This window comes from Carassius carassius, chromosome 38 (assembly GCF_963082965.1).
Source record: "Carassius carassius chromosome 38, fCarCar2.1, whole genome shotgun sequence".
NCBI classification, from domain to species: Eukaryota; Metazoa; Chordata; class Actinopteri; order Cypriniformes; family Cyprinidae; genus Carassius; species Carassius carassius.
The window spans coordinates 10,176,960-10,197,181 of record NC_081792.1 but is presented as its reverse complement, the minus strand read 5'-3'; the positions used below and the strand labels follow the sequence as shown (position 1 = coordinate 10,197,181).

Genomic DNA, 20,222 nt, shown 5'->3' with positions numbered 1-20,222 from the left:
CACATTAAAAAAGTTAACAGCTTAAGTCATTTGTGGATTAATGCGTATTGGAGATGCGAACTGTTTCAAATGATTTAGTTCGATTTGGTAAACTGGTTCAAGAAGAACCAGTTAAATCGAATGATTTGTTCGCGAACTGGACATCACTACCAGTGTTGTGAACACATTCACAATAGACACGGAAGAGAAGACAATGCTGAATAAAGTCGTATATAACATTTACATAACACAAACATAAGCCAGGGAACATAAAATAACAGGGTGACATTAAACAAGGACACCATAACAATGTCAGAAACAAACAGTGTATATATAGACAGGTGCAAACAATGTGAGTGGGAACAGCTGTGTGCAATGAACAGTGATGAGTTCAGACAAAAGGTTTGTGGGAAATGCAGTTCCTGAAGTGGGGTGACGATAAGGGAAAGTGAGACTTCTAGTGGGCACCCAGGGATACACAAACCAGACACTGTGACAACATCTTGGGCTTACCTATATTGCAACAAATATGGAGGTGTTTTCGTAATAAAAAAAGAAAGCATGAATAAGAAAATTAATTTTATGGTTGCATATATTGTTATTTAAATGTGCAGAAACACCTCTCTAAAAATACATATAAATCGAATAACTCGATTACAAAAAATGATCGAGGCAAATTCCTCTGCCTTGAAGCCTCTTTTAATTTATTTTATAAAGCTCACGTCAGGTTCTTTCGAAATTATTTTTTTTTAATGTGACACAACGCGTTTACGTCATCCACAAAGCGGAAGGAGACGCAAGGAGTCAGCAGTGTTTTGATTTGAAGGCTCGGGCTGCAAAATGGAAGGGAGCGATAACAATTGCGATGAGCAATAGAAGAAACAAATAGGAGAAAACAACTCAAAATGTCCAAGGTTTGGGATAATTTAATATTGAAACGTAAAGAGAACATTGTGGCGTTTGTCCATTCCAAGATAGAGCTGGCATACCACAACTAGGGCCATATGATTTCCGGCATGCAGAAAACGCGGACGAAATCGTGGAATCCAGGCATAGAAACGGAATTTTCAGTTTAATGCGGAATGGCACGGAAATTGCCGAATTTTGAACGAAATAATCAAAAATAGGTCTTTGCACTTACATCAAATCACGATATGGACTAATATCTGTAAATATTAAGCCGGAAAGGTCTATTTAAATATGAATCCTGCATGTTCTGCGTGTCTCTGTTAATGTATGGCACAGACGCGCGGCACACGGAAGCGCGTGTGACGCTCGCAGTGATTTCAGCGTCTGTCGTCTCACTAAATGAGGATGTGAACACAAGAACAACATCTCCAGAACTGCTCTGCGAGTCAATTCATGAGTATTTGATAGTTTGATTTGAGTAAAATTAACATCACATCACATACACAGAACTGTAAAGGTATGTCAACCCATCAAAATTAAAGTCCAGTTTAATTTAAAGACAAGTGTTTGCCAGAAATGTTCAACAGAATGTACATAGCCTACTACTACTACTACTACAAAAAAAAAAAAAAAAAACTAACAATTTTCTTTTAAGGTTTAATCAAACATTTCTTCCATGTTTTATTTTTAATAGTAAATCCCCTTTGTTTACCCCAAAAAAATAAGTTTGCTTAATTTTCAAAATTTAACAGATAAATTAAATTATTGTTTTATGCCTTCATTTGATAGCCAGAAAAATCCAAACACACACCTGAGTTTCCGAGGGGGAAAAACATTCCATAAGGCTATTTTAAGAAAAAAATCTAATAAATTAAGTAGTTTTTATGCATTTAAATTTTAAAGCTCAAAGTTCAATGCCAAGCGAGATATTTTATTTAACAGAATTCGCCTACAAAAACGATCCGTTTGGACTACATCCCTCTAGTTCCTGCAGTAATGACGTCACTAAAACAGTTTTTTGACTAACCTCCGCCCACATGAATACACAAAAAAGGGGACGTGGCTTTGTTGCGCTCCGACAGAGAAGAGGAAGAGCTGCGTTTGTGTTTGTCGTCATGTCGTCGAAACGCTGTTATTTTCATCTTCAAGTCCAATCACCTTTGTTTGGGCTTCCCAGGGACGCTGTACTTGGAGATTAATGGTTACAATTTATGTTTAACTTGGTTCCCGAAAATTATAATCCAAATGTAAAACTATGTGCAGCACATTTTGCTTAGGACAGCGAGCTTCCTCAATCTCAATTTTTAATGCCGGATTCGCACAAAGATTATTCTTGAAAGATGGAGCAGTTTCCTCTTTGTCTGGAGAAGGCGTTGTTTATGGACCACAACCGGTAAGTGTATTTTATTATTTAAGTTGGTGCGTTTAACAGTTTCTGTAACTTATTACCGTTTTCGGTAGAATACTCGATTACTAAAATATTCGATAGCTACAGCCATAGAATGTACCGACTTACAGAGTTGGAAAAGAATAAAAAAAAAATATTTGAGTTTTGACAACTTGTTTGTCCAACTAACTGTATTCACAATTCACATTCACCATTGTTTGAGTTTTTATAGGAAAAAAACTATATTTTCATGCTGTCTGGAGATTTGGAGATGCTTCACAAGTTCAGTTGTTTGTACACATTCATTACATTGATCAGGTCACAACTGCTTGGTTGGACAAAGAATTTGTGTAAGCTGTGCTTCATAAATTGCTACTCTATTGAACATAGACTATGGTGCTTTCACTATTATTCCTGCATCTGTACAAATAAGACCCATTTTATTTGATTAAATTGATTAGTTAGGACTTAAACATGCTAATATCAATAACTGATTTTAATATTGTTTAGTTACTTCTGAGGCTTGTCAGTTAGCTAAGATTAAAATGATTATTAAACAACAATCATAAACTATACAAAAACAGTTGTCGTTCCGTTGCACTCAGTGTCTAAATTCACTAATCTGCTTTGTGATGCTTCTGGTGCAGCTTTACAGAAAATAAATGTTTCAACATTACAGTTAAATACTTAATACACTTAAAATTATCATAATTTACTCACCCTCATTTACCCTCAGTTTTTTTTCTACCATTGAGCACAAAAGAAGATGCAAGACACATCATATATATATATATATATATATATATATATATATATATATATATATATATATATAATACTAATTGTTAAACAAATGGAGAAATTTTGTTCCTTTTAAGGGTTTAAAATGTCTTGTTTATCATTATGTATTCTTCTAAACGAGGTGGCAGCAGAAATCATATAGAACAGAATGACATATTTCACATTAAGCAAATAAGTAAACTTAATTTAATTATGCAATTGAAAGCATAATGTTTATTATGATACACAATTTAACAATAAAATTGTAATACCACAGTCTCCATATTCATAAGGATTCATTTGTAAATTTATTTGTAAGTTTGTAAAGTCAATCATACATAAATAATTTACATATGAGTTGTCGTCAATTGGTCAGTATTGTACATTTAGATGCTGTAAATACCGCAGTATTTTATGTTTTAGTTTATGTGCAAATGTAAGTAAATGTACATTTTGACTTAATTCTCATGGGCTCATGTTGTTTAGTCGGTAAATAAGTTAACTGCCACATCTCCCAGATACTCGTAGCAAGGCTGTAAATGGTTTATTGTGACGTTTTGGACAGGACCTCATTGCACCTTTTGATTAGAAATAACTAAGAGGGCTTTTCAAACCTAGTGGAGGCTCAAGAAATACATGGATAAATACATTGCTTGGATTTACAAGGGTAGAAGTCTGAGGTCAAGGCCTCGAAAAGTCCCTAACACTGAAGTCTGAGATACAGCCAAACCACCTGTAAGTATTTTTTTTTTTTTTTAAATCTGTGCAATAGTATTCTGCTGAATTTGAGAATAGGTTGTAAGGTCATTTACAGTACATTTATAGCACATTCGAACATGAATCTGTATTTTTTTTTAATGTAGTTATAAATGGTTATGAATACTCTAATTAACAAAGCAGCATGTTACATCCAGATGCCTTGCCTTTCCCTTTGTGTATCTCACAGGTTCTTGATGTGAACACAGACTCAAATGTGCCCACATGCACATGCACGCACGTCTGATTCTATCACTGTCAGCGCACCCGTGAGAGATTGCCAGTCAGCATTAAACTGGTGATGAAATCTTTCTTATTGATGTAGCTGTACTTGTGGGATCTTATTTGCTACCAAACCACTCCTGCAAACAAACTTAATGAGACAACATTTCAACACTTGCATTCCTTCTGATAGCATTTGAAAACACAGGAAATCCCTCTAGCCCTCAGTCTGGATGCATCTGCTCCCTGAATAAGCTCTAGTTATCGGCAAGCTAAATTGACAGCTGAAGCCCACTGTTCTCTGGGTGTGTTTGGGAGCTGTTTTTCCTCTCTTCTCAGGTAGATGAAACACAGTATGCCAAAGGCCATGTTTGAATGGAAAATGAAATTAAAGTGTGTGTTTTTCACCTTGAGGTGGTTTCTGTGTGGTAAATCATTGGTTATTCATCATACTTAACTTTATGCAATACCACACTCCATCAGGAGTCTGCTGTTAGTTCATTCATCACTGCCATAGTGCAACAGCTTTGTTATTACGTAGTAATAAGATGTTAACAAGCTTCTTTTCATTACAATCAGTCTTGTCCTTGACAAAGGTGGTGAACATTTTAAGCCAGTGATTAAAGATACTACTTTACACAATCAGTGCTCCTCATATGCACCACATGAGAGACTCGACTTACTCCTCCAGTTTAGTCTGAGGTTAACCTGTAGCTAAACAAATCACATAATAAGCACAACAAAAATTAAACACTTTTATATCAGTATATTTCACTGCTGATTAAATATATAATCCAATATATTATGCACACATACTGTACATTTTCCTCTGTTTCATCCATCATTTTGAATGGAACTTTTTGCTGAAATGCAATTATCTTTAAAGGAAACATGCAATTATAAATTCTGATATCATATGATACATCTTAGAGGGCAGTCTAGCATAATTAGCAGTGTTGGTTGCTAAGCATCACTATTATTTTCAACCTCATGTGCCTGTAGTGACATTTCTGCAAAATGATGTTACAGTATGTTGCTTCTTAAAAGTTTTGCAACGCTTTAAATGAGAAATGTCCCATGTCCCAAAAAAGCATGTTCAGTTTTATCTGACAGATTAACATGAATCTGGCAAAGTTTTATTATGTTGCTTGTTGTTAGTTTTGTACCGCAGCAGTTTGGAACTGAAATGTCCAGTTCTTGGTGCTAACAGGTTAAAGCTACCCTAAACGTAACCAATAGTTTCAACAAAAGCAAAAAAAAAAAAAAAACTAATTAGCTAATCCAACCATGCCATTTTAGCTTTTCTACGAGTCTTAACAATTCTCTTTTATGATGACTTACATTTCATGAGACTTTGCATCCTGCATCACAATGTTGTAGCAGGTGCACTACTGAGCAAGAGTACTACATAATAGCTATATATGAAGCTGGTTATGTGATACAAATGTCAAAATGTATTGGTTTACAATGGTAAAAGTGTTTTGAGGTCATAACGCTGTATTGTGCAGGGAACTGAATGAAAACAATATTTTATTAGTTTATTAGTATTTATTAGTTAGTGTTTTTTAAGCTGGAAACTAGAGGGGATTCTATTGTACTGTATGTGTAGGTACATTTTTAAAGTTTAGTAACATTGGAAGTAGATATATCGTTTTTCAGTGAGCCTGGGTAGATTATTATAGTTTATTTTCCATCTTAAGGATTTTGAACACACTCTAAAAGTGCCGTCACATTAGTGAAAAGGGGTCTATTGTCAGTAGTGTAATGATGAAAGTGTAGCAATGAAAATGACACAGAAGGTATTTTCAAACCATGAAGCATTGTGAAATCTGTTTATAGAAATATTTTACCCTTGTGCAAAATTTTATGAATTTGTATTGAAATGAATGGATTTTCCAAAAACTGTTTAATGTGACGGCACTTTCCTACTGGGCCATTACTGTAAAAATATTTACATTGCATACTAGATTTTGAGAACCATCCAGAGAGTTATAAAAAAGACTGCTGGGCCTCAACGAGACATTCTTTTAATCTCCAATGGACTAGCTAAAGTCAAGTATTCAGTTGTTGATGGTGATCTAATTTAGAGCTCATTGCCTGGTGGACAGAATGCAGTGTATATATATATATATATATATATATATATATATATATATATATATATATATATATAACAGATATACTGTAACAACAATTGATGTGCCACTCTAGCTGAGCCTGCCATCTCTGGATCTGACTCAGGCTTTGCCACCATTGCCACCATGTGTACAGACACAAAATGATGGGTCTGTACAAGAAACTGAATAGTATTTATATTGCTTTTTTACCTTACGCATAGTCCAAACTGTTAGAACTCTCCTGAGCGCGTCCTCAAGCAGGCGCATGAGGAGCAGACTCATAAGTGCATTATCGCCACCCATCTCTCAAATGGACCATTGACACTCTATCTATAATCTCAATTAGGAGTGTTAATGGTCCACTTGAGAGATAGGTGGCGGCAATGCACTTTTAAGTCTGCAATAAAGCATGAAAAAGAAGTCTCCTCACCTGCCTGCTTGAGAACACGGATAGGAGGACGCGCTCAGGAGAGTTCTAGCCGTTCAGACATTGCATGTATCAGAGGTAAATATTTTTTATAAATATTGTTCAGTTTCTTGCATTGATCGTTTTGTGTCTTTACACATCAATGTATCGTCATGAGCCACAGGGTTTAATTTGGTTTTGTTTGTGTATTTTTTTTTTTATTATTGTATGTTTTAGCCATGATTCCCATCAACTTACTTTATAAGAGTGATAGACTCCAACGGTTTGAGTTAAAAATCATGGTTTGTGTTCTACTGAAGAAACAAAGTCACCTACATCTTGGATACCCTGGTGGTAAGCAGATAAACATAAAAAAATGGGGTAAATTATCCCTTTACTTGTAAAATTATATTTTTAATTGCAGCCCTTGTAAACATAAACATTTGAATACAAGTAAAAAGTAGCTGTACAGAAAATGTCCAGTGCTTGCACATAATTAGAATTTGTTTTGTGCTTATGAGGCCAGAGCTGAGTGTAATGTATGATTTAAAGACCTTTATTTTGTGTGTGTTGTGATACAATATATCATGTTTCCTGTATGTGTTTCATGCTTTCACAGGGATTTCAGTGTTTTTGCTGTTATGAACACCTGAGCCCAATTCCACAGGGGGGAAGTGGTCGATATGTCTTTACAGGCCACTGTGGAAAACAAGGAGGTGTTGCGATGCAGTCAACCTTTTGTTTTAAGGGGTCATGACATGTTGGGGCTGCAAGCAAAGCTCTGACATATAAAAAGCTTTAGGATTGTCTGATATTTACAGACAGAAGAAATGCACTTTTACAGTGAATTTGTGAGTACTGGTATCTGAACATGTACGTTTTGATTAAAGAAAAAGGGGACAATTGAATCCAAAAAAATAGACCAATAAATAAATAAAACTGCAAATAAGCTTTGCATGAGTATGACTGTGATTTAAAATATACAGTAGCGATTGATTTAAGACAACACAGGAGCACTCTATTTAATGGAGCAATTTTTGGACAATTGTTGTTTTTGGACAATTTCTGTGCTGTGCTACATGCGCTTCTCATAGAATGGAAGTCTGTGAGGGCATCAGGAGTGCTTTTTGCATTGGGGAAAATAAAATGTTTGATTGCTTACTGATTGCTTTTATTGATTTTTGTCCTCCTTTATATGCTTTAGCCCAAATCTTATGCAGTTGTTTAATTTGACGGCTTGAACTAATTTTTAGTTTTATGTGTTGTTTATTACTTATAGTTTATTAGATTAATTCAAATCTAGAAGCCTCAATTTACAAAAGATTATTAAAGGGGTCATATGAAGTTGCTAAAAATAACATTATTTTGTGTTTTTGGTGTAATGCAATGCGGTTTAAAACTCATTCCACTCCAGTGTGCCGCTCGCGGTAAACTCCATACTTTTAGTGTTATATATATATGTTATATTTCATCCCTACTGTGTTTTTCCTATGAATGTCTGCACTATGCTGTTCTTTCTTCTACACTGGAAGCTCCTGTCATAAAGTCAAATTCCTTGTGTGTGTAAGCATACTTGGTAATAAAACTCTTCTGATTCTGATTCGGTCATGTCTGTGTTGTATGATTTGAGGTGTTCCTGCTAACTTCTGTTGTGTGTTTCGCTTTTTTTATCACAGACAATCATCTGACATTGAATCGAATGACGTCTGGAAACCAGTCATATATATATATATATATATATATATAGACTTCGCCCGTCTTCCACAAGATGACTGGATTATACCACCTGCTGGCTCTGGAGGAATCCACCGCTGACGTCATCCTAGGGCGCCCGTGGTTGGAGCAGCACAATCCAGTCATCTTGTGGAAGATGGGCGAAGTCCTGAAGTGGGGTGACTCCTGTTTCCAGGGTTGCATCACTGGTTATCCTATCCCAGCCAAACTTTCCCTGGCATCTCTTTCGGTATGCCTGTATGCCACAGATGCCTTCAACTCCCCCAAGAGGGCCTTTATGACCGCTCCACTCCTGGTCCATCCTGACCCCAATCGATCCTTCATCGTAGAAGTCGACGCCTCTACCACCGGAGTGGGAGCGGTCCTGTCACAGAAGCAGGGGAATCCCAGTCACCTCCACCCATGTGCCTTCTTCTCTCGGAAGCTCAACCTGGCAGAGGTGTATTACGACATCGGCAACCGTGAGCTGCTGGCCATCAAGATGGCCCTGGAGGAATGGAGGGAGCCAAACACCCTTTTCTAGTCCTCACAGACCACAAGAACCTCGAATATTTGTGGGTCGCCAAGAGGCTGAATCCGAGACCGGCCCCCTGGGCGCTATTCTTCACCCACTTCCACTTTTCTATCTCGTATCGCCCAGGGGCCAAGAACGTGAAGGCTGACGCCCTGTCCCGGTGTTATGCCACCGAAGAAAAACTAGAAGAGCCTGAAACCATACTTCCTGAAAAAGTCATCATCAGCCCCATTACCTGGTCCGCAGAGACCCTTCCTTCCTCCAATCCCGCTCCAATCCACACCAATACATCCCCAGGACACGGCACACTCCACTCATTCACTCCGCTCACACATCTCTTGGCACTGGTCACCCAGGGGTCAATGAAACCGTCTCGTTGCTAAGGGAATGCTTCTGGTGGCCCAACATGGCTTCTGACATCAGAAGGTACGTGAACTGATGTACAGACTGCGCCATCTCCAAGAGTCCACGCCATCTACCATCAGGCAAGCTCCACCCTCCATCCCTCCATCCGTGGACTTTATCACTGATCTTCCTCCTTCCGACAATAATACCTGCATCCTAGTCATTGTTGACAGATGTTCTAAATCATGTCGTCTTCTCCCTCTGAAAGGTCTGCCCACGGCCATGGAAATGGCCGAGTTAATGTTTAACCATGTCTTCAGATACTTCGGCATTCCAGAAGACATCGTCTCCGATAGAGGTCCCCAGTTCATCTCCCGGGTATGGAAAGCATTTCACTCACTCCTAGGTGTGGCCATCAGTCTGTCCTCCGGATGCCATCCCCAATCCAACGGGCAGATGGAGAGGACGGTTCAGGAGATTGGCCGCTTCCTCCATACCTTCTGCCATGGCCACCAGGACTCTTGGAACCAGTTCCTAGGGTGGGCCGAGTACACACAGAACTCCCTGCGACAACCTACCACCGGACTCACTCCATTCCACTGCGTGCTCGGCTACCAACCACCGCTCTTTCCATGGTCAGGTGAACCCTCGGACGTCCCCTCCATCGACTACTGGTTCCGAGAGAGCGAGAGGGTCTGGGACGCGGCTCACCACCAACTGCAATGGGCCCTACGTAGGTACAGGATGACAGCCGACCTTCGCAGATCTGAGGCCCCGGAATACCAACCTGGTCAGAAGGTCTGCCTGTCCACCCAGGACATCCACCTGCGCCTACCCTGCCACAAGTTGAGTCCCAGATTCATTGGCCCATTCACCATCTTAGAGCAGATCAATCCGGTCAATTTCAAACTTTAATTACCACCTGAGTACCGGATTCACCCTACTTTCCATGTGTCACTCCTTAAGCCTTACCATCCCTCTGTTTCTCCCTCCACAGAACCTGGCATAACCGAAGCCCCCCCTCCACTCCTCCTTGAAGACGGTGCTGCCTACAAAGTTTGAGACATCCTGGACTTCCGGCGGCTTGGTGGACAACTTGAGTACCTAGTGGACTGGGAAGGATATGGTCCAGAGGAACGCTCATGGGTCCCACGCAACGACATCCTGTATCCGAACCTACTAGACACCTTCCACTCCAATCATCCCAACAGACACGTTGTCGGGGTCTTCGGCCCTCAGGAGCGGGCCGTGGGGAGGGGGGTACTGTTACAGACATGCCAGGTTCCACCTCCTACCAATCACAGCGCACTCCCACATCTGAATACTAATCACTCCCACCTGATCCTCATCCATCAGCAATCACCTCAGCACTACAAATACCAAACACATGCACTCAGTCAGCATCCGGTCTCGTTCGCAACAAGTTCTTACCTGTATGCTAACTCTAAGGACTAACTCTATCTCTACTTACCTCTCTCCAGAGATCTCCAGAAGCTCCCAGTCTTCATCATGAGTGTGTGTGGATCCATCCTTCACTGCCTCCAGCACCATCACTTCACCCAGCACTCTCCACTCCTCTGGTTGTGCCTAAATAAACTGTGTTTCTGTTACCCACAGCCTCCTGTCCTGGTATTCCGTAACAGAATTGAAGTGAGCAAGTTTTTTATTTCTTAAATAATGCGAACTGATTGAACCTTTTAATGACATTGCTCTGAGACCTTTTACTGTTATTACAACTCGTGGCGCCCTTGCTTCAACACGCAACACACACAGACTTAATTGCAATTCGAAAATCACACTAAGGATATTGCAGTTCGTTATTAATGTTGTTGGGCTATATCATTGTGATGAGTGGGTTCCCGGTTCCCGCCTTCTTCCCGTGATTGTGAAGTTTTTAATGTGTTGCACTGGTGCCGAAGGCTGGGAGGAATGAGGGACACGCTCCTGAAGATCCCTGACCGCTCGGGTGTACCCACGGTGCCATCGAGCATGGTGAAGGAGTCTGCACCGCAGCGGTGGGCTGGAGTGAGTTACTGGGGGGACGGACGAACTCACTCCAGCCCACCGCCTCGATTACTCCTTCGGGAAGGAGGCGGGAACCGGCAGACAATCAAATTAAGTTTTAATAACCAAATAAACACAAAACAGGACAACAGCCCCTCGTGGACGACTGCCGCACACAAACCAAACACAAAATAAAACCCAGGCCTCGTCACTCCTCTTTTGTATCCTTCCGATCTCCTCCTTGGGACTCGAGACCGGTGAGTGGAGCAGGTGACAACCCGAATTCCGGAAAAGTTGGGACGTTTTTTAAATTTTAATAAAATGAAAACTAAAGGAATTTCAAATCACATGAGCCAATATTTTATTCACGATAGAACATAGATAACGTAGCAAATGTTTAAACTGAGAAATTTTACACTTTTATCCACTTAATTAGATCATTTAAAATTTAATGCCTGCTACAGGTCTCAAAAAAGTTTGCACGGGGGCAACAAATGGCTAAAAAAGCAAGCAGTTTTGAAAAGATTCAGCTGGGAGAACATCTAGTGATTAATTAAGTTAATTGATATCAGGTCTGTAACATGATTAGCTATAAAAGCTTTGTCTTAGAGAAGCAGAGTCTCTCAGAAGTAAAGATGGGCAGAGGCTCTCCAATCTGTGAAAGACTGCGTAAAAAAATTGTGGAAAACTTTAAAAACAATGTTCCTCAACGTCAAATTGCAATGGCTTTGCAAATCTCATCATCTACAGTGCATAACATCATCAAAAGATTCAGAGAAACTGGAGAAATCTCTGTGTGTAAGGGACAAGGCCGGAGACCTTTATTGGATGCCCGTGGTCTTCGGGCTCTCAGACGACACTGCATCACTCATCGGCATGATTGTGTCAATGACATTACTAAATGGGCCCAGGAATACTTTCAGAAACCACTGTCGGTAAACACAATCCGCCGTGCCATCAGCAGATGCCAACTAAAGCTCTATCATGCAAAAAGGAAGCCATATGTGAACATGGTCCAGAAGCGCCGTCGTGTCCTGTGGGCCAAGGCTCATTTAAAATGGACTATTTCAAAGTGGAATAGTGTTTTATGGTCAGACGAGTCCAAATTTGACATTCTTGTTGGAAATCACGGACGCCGTGTCCTCCGGGCTAAAGAGGAGGGAGACCTTCCAGCATGTTATCAGCGTTCAGTTCAAAAGCCAGCATCTCTGATGGTATGGGGGTGCATAAGTGCATACGGTATGGGCAGCTTGCATGTTTTGGAAGGCTCTGTGAATGCTGAAAGGTATATATAAAGGTTTTAGAGCAACATATGCTTCCCTCCAAACAACGTCTATTTCAGGGAAGGCCTTGTTTATTTCAGCAGGACAATGCAAAACCACATACTGCAGCTATAACAACAGCATGGCTTCGTCGTAGAAGAGTCCGGGTGCTAACCTGGCCTCCCTGCAGTCCAGATCTTTCACCTATAGAGAACATTTGGCGCATCATTACCGCGACCACGAACTCTTCAGCAGCTGGAAATCTATGTAAGGCAAGAATGGGACCAAATTCCAACATCAAAACTCCAGCAACTCATAGCCTCAATGCCCAGACGTCTTCAAACTGTTTTGAAAAGAAAAGGAGATGCTACACCATGGTAAACATGCCCCGTCCCAACTATTTTGAGACCTGTAGCAGAAATCAAAATTGAAATGAGCTCATTTTGTGCATAAAATTGTAAACTTTCTCAGTTTAAACATTTGCTATGTTATCTATGTTCTATTGTGAATAAAATATTGGCTCATGTGATTTGAAAGTCTTTTAGTATTCATTTTATTAAAATTTAAAAAACGTCCCAACTTTTCCGGAATTCGGGTTGTATAATGATGAATGTATATTGAGCTGTTTAAACATAAAACCATGTCTGCATTTGTGATCGGAAAATTAACAAGCACTACACTACACTGTTTAAAACAATATATATAAAAAGTTAATAGATATTTCTCCTCAATTTAAGAAGCCAGTATTCTTAAAAATAAATAAATAAATAATAGCATTTCCATGACATTAATATTGAATTTCTTATAATTTATCTAAAGAACTTTTTTTTCTTAAGATTTATTTATTAATTTAAACTCCAACCCCCTGATTCTAATTGTTAATCACTGCTAATAGACACATTTGCTAATAATTTTAATAACATTATCACACATTTATGCTTGTTATAAATACAGCACATGCTCATTTAGTTAGAATGAATCATAGAGGCATCAAAATTCTCTGTCCTGTGTGGGTCATATAAATTCTTGTGCTGTTTCAAATGTTTAAATAAAGCAGCTATATGGTACCTTGGTTTTGCAGTACTTTGTTTTGTGTTTATAACCACTTGGCTGCTTGAGATTCTAATCTGCCCTCCTGAATACAGACTATGGTGCATTCTTTTTTTTTTCTTTTTTTTCTTCATTTTTTGCTGCACAGCCCATTCTGCCTTCTTCATTGACCCTTCCTTGTGCTGCTTTCCAATTGGTCCATATGATGTGTCATATTTAACTGTATTTATAGTGTATAACCCTAATAATTATTTAAAAAGCCAAAATTATAGTAATTATGATTTAATGGATTTTAGTTTGATTAATTGCACAGCCTTAATGAGAATAAATTAAAAATTAAGTATATGAGGAAAACAAAAGTTACATCAAATACCATAATTATTTGTTCTCATAAGTGTTTACCATGTCTATATATTTTGAAATATATATTTCATCTGAATTTAATCGGATGGACCTTACATTTTGACTGTGTGTGTGTCTGAATTAGTTTAGGGATTATTGTATCTGCTTGTAAATGATGTATCAGTGGCAGTGAGAAGGCTTCTGGATTTCACCGTTTACATGCTGGAGCAGCAATCTGTGCAGTCAAGGTTACAGATAAGGGTTAAACATGTAACCGGCGCAATAACACCACATGAATGCAGGCTGAGCGCACGTCCAGTGAATCATGCGTGACCGTCACTGCTGCGAGCAGAGTCACAAGCACATTTGATGAAAATGTTGATATCAGATCACAGCTGAGTGGCGACATGCGACCGTTTCTCGCAAAAAGATACTTAAATCCACGCACGTGTGTATTACCGTACCTGACATGGAACAAAATGCCAAATACGTGTAGTTAAGCACACGGGAGATGCACATTAATTAGATCATTGCAAACTGTGGAATGCTAATTGCAGCATTGTGATTCTTAACTGTGGAATTGTTGGAATCTGTTTAGGAGGCTAATGCCCAAGACAGCTGGTATGCACACATTTTCTGCATTATTTCCCCCCAACCCCCTTTTTATTTTCATTCTTTTTTTTGGATTTTGTCCTCTGGGACACTATCCAATTCACAGTATGGGTCCTTTTCGCCATGTTTTCTGAAATTGTATGTGTTTTGTATGAATGTGTGTGTTAGGAAGGAAAGAAAATATGATTTTCTTTGTATGCCTGTGAATAAATCTTCATTTGTGCATGTGTGTGTGGGGGGTGTGTGCATCTTCCTCATTATCTTTATGCTGTTCTTCTTCCTTATCTTACTGTATGTCTGCACAAACTTAATTTTACCCCGTTACAATGATTCATGCACATAAAAAAATCCAACTCCTTTTGGTTATTATATATAATTACATTTCTGAGTAACTTTTATGGCGTTATTTATTTATTTTTTTATCATGTTGAATGCAGCACTGATTGATGTACATTTATTTCACTTGGTAAATAGGACAAATCATGTATTCACATGCAGTTTACAACAATAGCTCAGATAAAAATGACAGTTCTGAAATCAACTATGAGACAAAGAAAACCAAATAGATTTGGAAGGACGTGAGGGTGAGTAAATTATTACAAACTGTTTCTTTAAGTCCACCAGGAATGGATAATGTGAATAAATTCATATTTTTTAGCTGATCAATGCGAACTGAAATTCCCTGGAGAAGATGTCTAAATTTAGCAAGAGGACGCTGATCTTGGTTGATACTTGTTTGTAATGGTGGGCATCGAAAAGCCCTCCCAGCATGACAAGATCCCTGTTTTTTGCTTTATGGATTGTTCTTTGTTTGAACTCTTGCTGTTTTCAGCAAGTTATCATTGACATGTCCTATTGAGACTGTTCTAAAATAGCTCACCATCAATTTGTTTATTTGAGGTCTGCTATATGAGATGCCTTCATCTGCACTTAAAGGAGAGCAGAAGCTTTATAGAATGGATCAATGTTGTCTCAGACAATTAAACGCAAAAAGAAAAACTTCACTTAACAGGAGGTGTGATTTATATTCGTTTGCTAATATATAACAGTATATAACTTTAACTATTGGGTCATTAACATAATGGGTAACACTTTAGAATACTGTATCTTACCTAATGCATAGTTGATAAGGAATTATTGCAGAACTAATAGGTATTTATCTATGAACACTTCAGTCACTACTATTAACTACTAAGGAAGATGTGTTAACTAATCAGTATGTAATATCGTTTTTTTTATTGTGTTAAGTAACAATTAACTAATCAATAACTAATGAATTTAGTCATGCCTCCTAAATAACTACTAATAAGTATCTACTAATTAAGGTTCAAGAAAAATAACTATTAAGTAACTACTACCCTACTACCCTAACCCCCATGTATGGCCAACTGCTTCGTGAGTGAGGTCTTTATGAAGAAATAAACTTCGGAATGGAACCCCAAGTGCCTTGCCACAATTAGCTAACTTACCTCAGGTAGGTTTATACATATATATACAATACAGTAGGCCTATGTGTGTCTTTATTAGGTCAATTATTTCAAAATAGGCAATGACTGAGGGGAAGTGAAAATACGGGGTACCCTAGAATATTTAACAAAGAGGGAATTACCTAGAACCTGGAACAGTATTCTAAAGTGAAAATATAGGGAACCCATTAGTAATTAATAAAGAATTACTACATAACTCTGAGGGAATTACCTAGAACCTGGAACAGTATTCTAAAGTGAAAATATAGGGAACCCATTAGTAATTAATAAAGAATTACTACATAACTCTGAGGGAATTACCTAGAACCTGGAACAGTATTCTAAAGTGAAAATATAGGGAACCCATTAGTAATTAATAAAGAATTACTACATAACTCTGAGGGAATTACCTAGAACCTGGAACAGTATTCTAAAGTAAAAAGGGAACAGATCCATTAGTAATGAGTGATTGTTTTTGTATTTCAGTAAAGTTATGACTCAAGTGGCTGTTCAAAATTTTTTTATTAGCTTCATATCCTCAAATGACTTTACTGAACAATGTTTGAATAACATTATCTGATGTAATGTCTTAAATGCAGTAATACTTTCTAATATCCTTCATCAGACGCCCCAGAGGACCATATCTGTGCTCCATCCCCATCCAATAAGTCCATTCAATACAGGCCAGGTGTTCCTTCAAGAGCTTCTCGGTCTTGTTGCCTCTCAATCTCCAGATCTGACTTTTGTATGTAGACCATGCCCTTTCAAGATGTTGTGTGTGTCCTCCATGATTTGGGTTAACAAAGAACCTGCTGTGATTCACAGAGTAGTGAGAGTAGCCCAGCATTGTCAAAGCCCTGTAGGGTCTCCACTCATCACTTAAAATTGTGGATCCTGGGCGAACATGTCTTCTGATAATGGGAATGAGATGATTTCTTGAACGGCGTTCTACGAGTCGCAAAATTGGTCGTCGTCTTTGAGCTTTAATGGCCAGCATGCCAAACACCCACTTTTTCCTTTTCCATGTTGCACCTACTCTCCCACGTCCATACTAGAAATACAAAAATACTGTTAATAACTGCTTTTTTTTTGCTGATTGGCTGCATAAGCGTTGTCCTTTAAAATAAAATAAAAAAAATAAAAAAATTCTACACTTTCAACTTTCATCCAAACCACAGTAAAATAATAACATGTTATGTTTTACAAAGAAATAAAGAAGTGTGAAGTCCGCACACTGAAAATTACTGCTCCAAAAGAATTTATTAAAAGCAACGTTTCGACCCTCAGGGTCTTCATCAGGCACAGTGCCTGATGACTGTGCCTGATGAAGACCTGTTGGTCGAAACGTTGCTTTTAATAAATTCTTTTGGAGAAAAAAATTAAATATTAAAATAAAAATACTGTAAGTAAAAAAAAGAACAAACAAATAAATAAATCAAATGCATGGGTGCTATTTTACTGAATAACATTTCAAGTTCCAGCCAGGTTTGTTCTTCAATTCGCTTACTATTGCTCATAATATATTGATACTGAAGGCAGAGTACATTAAAGGAATCATTCATTGTATTACTAGTGTACATCATGTATTACTTTTTTTGCTCAACACAAATTAAGCTTTTTAGAAGAATTAGGTCTTCACGTCCATTTAATGCAAGTGAATGCCTGCAAAAACTACAGCTTCAAAAACATACAAATAGTCTTTAATAAATATATTCTGAAGTAATTCAAACGTATTTGGGTGAGAACATAATAAAATACTGTATAACTCCTTTCTCATTGTAAATTAATGTAAATGTTTTTAAGCCTCAATCTTGATCATGATGATTTTTTAGCATTGGAGTGCTGGCACCCATTCACTTGCAGTGGCATACAGAGCTGCGATATTATTTTGAAAATTCAACAGCTCTACAGAAGAAAGAAAGTAATTCAGATCTGGATATTTTTATTATTGGGTGTACTTTTTATTTAAGTTTTAATTAGTCAATTACTAAATGTGAGAGTTACTGTATTGAATTTAATAAGATTAATTAAAAATAGAATGTCATTGTAAAAGCTTATACTCTATTCTATACAGCACAGTAGTGTAATGCTTTTTACAGTAATAAACTGTGATTACAGTAGACTGTAGAATTAGTGTTATGCTGGTAAATGAAGCTGCCAGTATTTTACTGTAATTTAACATGGACATATTTTAAAGTACATATGTATTTTAATATTTTTTAATTATTACACACATTTAAATGGAAGTTTGTTTAAAAGCTATATTTTACTTTTTTATGTTGCCATCATCTGTGAAATTTTTAACTGTTAAACATAAAATGAATAATAATAATACAATATGTCCCACCTTCCTTTTATGGCGGAAGTTGCTTTCATCTATAACAATGAACTCTGTTCTTCCACCCATATTCTGTCCAGTCTTCTTTTTATATCTCTTTAAAGCATCTTTACAGACCAATCTGAGCTTTTGACTCATTTTACTCAGGGTTGCTGAACTTCCAGCTATGCCATCCTGCATCATGTCGACCTGCCTTAATCTTAGTCCTTGACAGTATCTGAAAAAAAGAAAAAGAAAAGAATTAACCATGTCTACATCAGAGTGCTGCGACAAAGGCAAATATAACCCATATAATCAGTGATGCTGATGTGACACAAAAATACAAAATAGACTTTCTCTCGCTCAAATGCACACACACACAAAGAGAGAGAGAGAGAGAGAGAGAGAGAGAGAGAGAGAGAGAGAAATTAACTGGTAAGACTGAAACAGCAGCTTTTAAGAATAAGAACATGCAACTTTTTTTACAGTCTATTATTACCTACCGGTATATGAACTTCATCCAGTTTTGTAAGGTCACCTTGCTTTTCTCAAAAATTGATCCCGCCCTGCATGTCTTTTTCACTTTATTACTATGTGTTCGTCTTTTACATTCCCTTAAAATCACCATAAACATAATTTAGATATAATTCAATAACGTAAAATATTACATTTAGCATGTTAATAATATTGTTATATATATATTGTTCTACATTTACCATTGGTATCCATCGCCTTTTTGTGTCTTCTGGAATTTCATTTTTTTTTTTACACAGTCTGCATTTCATCCTTGACTTGATGAGTCTATGTTTTTGTAGCCATTCAACTAACCTTCTTGTCCCTCTTCTGCTGGTTTGCTCACAAAGTGAAACAACTTTCGTACCAAGTGCCATTTTTGTTGTTCAAAAACCTGCAACCAAGCAAATATATATATAAAAAAAACCTACGTCCGGTTCAGTAGGCACCTTTTTGTCCTTATTTGGAAAAGTTACGTACTACCCTTAAGCAGTACCCTCATTGGACAATCGGGTTATGTGATTGTATTATAATAACTTAACATTTCGAAGCTTTACTGTTTAAGGGCTACTTTTGAAATTCCAGGGAAAGTGCATGTGATCCCAGGACGATTACAAAATTATTTAAATCTTAAAAAACATACCTAAAAGGGATTTGTATCTTTTTGCCCATTCCGAATCAGTCCTATTTGCGAACCGGTTGAAAAGATCCGTTTCATTTAAGAGCCAATTAGCGGACAAAACATGGCATGTATACAGTTTAAGCAAGACAGGGTAAAAAATAAAAACGTTATAAAAATGTTGGAAGATCTTAAAAAAACTGGGATAAAGCCAGCCATTAATATAATTTCACTTTGGAGTAATGAACTAGACGAAGGGGAGTCACACCAAATGATTGAATTCATTAGCCGAGATGGGAGTTATACGCAAATACGGTTGGACAACCATATGACATACAGTTCCAGCTCGGAAGAAAGCATGGCGATGGAGAAGAGAATTCCGCGGAAAAGGGCACGACCTCAACGTCTGATCGACGAGAATGACGAAGAAGCCGGTAATTGTGTATTTCATCATATGTTTTCTTAAAATTGCACAGTATTAGCATGTAAAGTTACGTCTTAATCAGACATGTCGGTGTTGTGCCGATTTCTGTGGCCTACCAAAGTGACCGCAGCAGGCACTTTATTGAGCTAGCTAATGAACATGCGGTTTTGTTAACGTGATTTAATTGTGCCCACTTCAAAATACCGCAAATAAGTATGGTAACATTAACGTTACATCATTAACAGAATTGTTTAGTGTTTTAGAACGCACTTTGTAACTTATTTTACATGCTATTTGGTGTGGCCTATGGGCTGAATCAGAGCTCTGGGCGGGATTAAATTCTAATTCACTGACCGAAGATGGAGCTATGGAACGGTTATCCTGGTAACCACCAGCGCTGGGCAAATTTCTGGTTGATTAAGTTACCAGTTTAATGAGTACAATGAAAACTGTGGTTACTGTTA

At 37.9% G+C, this 20,222-nt stretch overlaps 2 long non-coding RNA genes across 2 annotated transcripts in view; one reads left to right on the top strand and one right to left on the bottom strand.

Annotated features, from left to right (window-relative positions):
- Positions 1-20,222, bottom strand: part of LOC132119283 (uncharacterized) — a 319,186-nt gene that overhangs the window by 98,151 nt on the left and 200,813 nt on the right. The window lies entirely within an intron of this gene.
- Positions 6,529-7,717, top strand: LOC132118995 (uncharacterized). Its single transcript, XR_009426094.1, has 3 exons — positions 6,529-6,655; positions 6,794-6,910; positions 7,176-7,717. It is a non-coding gene; the product is annotated as an uncharacterized LOC132118995 (long non-coding RNA).